The sequence below is a fragment of the Asterias amurensis genome, chromosome 3, assembly GCF_032118995.1.
Source record: "Asterias amurensis chromosome 3, ASM3211899v1".
NCBI classification, from domain to species: Eukaryota; Metazoa; Echinodermata; class Asteroidea; order Forcipulatida; family Asteriidae; genus Asterias; species Asterias amurensis.
Window position 1 is genome coordinate 16,528,760 of NC_092650.1, and position 2,012 is coordinate 16,530,771.

Genomic DNA, 2,012 nt, shown 5'->3' on the forward strand with positions numbered 1-2,012 from the left:
TGTCGAATAATAAGTTAAAGTTTGCACGAAAACATTAGTAGTGCCTTTGCGTTATATGGATATGCTGACTAGTGTGATTTACATCATTACACATTCTAGGGAAACATACTTACTGAATGCATAATAATTTGACATCAAGTTCTTTGTTTATGAATACATTTTCTACAAACCGGAGAAATACTAGTTTTAATTGTCTCCGAGTTCTCCATCAGCAGCTTCAGATTGAGTCGCGTCGTTCGATTGGACAACCGTCAACCTTGTCATCAAGTTTTTGTCTTTTACTTTATCTTCTACAAACCGGAGAAGTTTTAGTTTCAATTGTCTTCCAGGCGGGCTCCTTCAACAGCTTCAGAATGAGTTGCGTTGTTTTAATTGGCAAACCGTCAACTTTGTTCCAGCAGATAAACAGTGTGACGTCGGGGTGTAACCAGCCAGCCTTCCCGCATGACAGAACGCCCTTACCCGATAGCTCCTTAATGACGCGGTGAAGAATGCTCCGGGGAAACAAGGCGGTCGTCTTTGCCGGTCTGAAGGCAGAACTTCTGGGTTTTTCTGACAGGTTGTTCGCAAATTGCGTAGTAGCCACTACTGCACCAATAATCATCCCATTTACCATGATTATAAGACCACAACGCTCCACAGTCTCCCCCTTGGGGTTCGCCATAAGCCCAATTCTCATAGGCGTTGGGTTCGCCCTTCAACGGACAGTGCTGCCAGTTTCCCTCCTCCTCGATGTCATTACAACCAATCCAGAGATCGGTAGAAGGGGTCTGGTTAAAGTTTTTCAGCACCAGTTCCCATATGTAATCCTGTTCGGATTTTGAATTTGGGATGAGTAGGTTTGCTCGTGACTTGGCACAAGTGCGATTTGCTTGGTACCAATCCATCTTGTCTTTTATTATGAAGTAACATGACTCGCCGTATCGGTGCCAACCACGAGGGCAGATTTCAGCTAGTAGACGGCCACAGTAAACGCAAAGAACAAGGTATAACACTTGACAAATACGCATCTTGTAAATTTCTCAAAATGCTTGAAATTGGTTGTACATGACAAATGAGTTGAATATTCTAGCTGTTTCCGGACGGTAACAATCACCTGACGATCACAACCAAACTGCAGATAGTGATATCAAACTTGTTGTGGATGAAAACGTGTCGAGATTTCTACGTCGTTCAGACGGCGATTGCAGACGGCGATTGCAGACGGCGATTGCTAAAACGACTGACTGCCTTGGCTATCTTTTAGTAGCTGTGATGTTGTTTGTTAAAAAACCAAGTGGACACCAATCTTGATTTCGCGGATGGCTGATAATTGTAATTTAGTTGATTTTTCCTCTGTTCCTCGAGACATTCAAAAGATTAAATGCACCGTGAAAAAAACCCTGAGAACTGATTGCATTGCAATAAAAAAGAGCAAGATGAGTAGCGAGAATAATACATGAAAGGACAGCAGACGAACAAGAGACCTTTAGCAAGCTTCCTTCATATTCATCAAGGTCGTGATTAAAACACATCAAATGTGAATATTACACTAGCGTCATTACTTTTTTCTTTTTTCTTTTTTACTGAAACACCGGTTTAGCTCAACCTTGTAGGAGTTGAACCTATAAAAAATGGCCGCATCGGGATAATAATAATAGTATTCCGTTTTTATAAATCTTTCGCATTATTGAAGCGGCAACCATACATTTTCTCCTTGAAGAAGTAACATACGAGACGCGTTTTTTAAAAAATAAGTTGGTAATGTGAAACTTAGAGGGTTGCTGTGGAGCATTGAAAAGAAAAATACAATTTGAGTTTATAATTTGACTATCAAGGAATAATACCCCAAGGGGGAATAGGATCGTTAACAAAGGGTATATGCACATCACCGAAATTTTGTTGAATAGATTCGCAATTCAATGGGAGACTTTTGGGACTCTTGGTGGCAGCAGACTTTCCAGGTAAAATCCATTGGTCTCGGCAATGTGCTCAAAACTACGTAAACAATGGAAATTTACCTGGTAAGTCTG

The 2,012-nt window shown here is 41.0% G+C and overlaps 1 pseudogene; it reads right to left on the reverse strand.

The window, feature by feature from the left end:
* Positions 1-283: 283 nt before the first annotated feature.
* LOC139934514 (snaclec A10-like) lies at positions 284-1,010 on the reverse strand (annotated as a pseudogene).
* Positions 1,011-2,012: the final 1,002 nt, after the last annotated feature.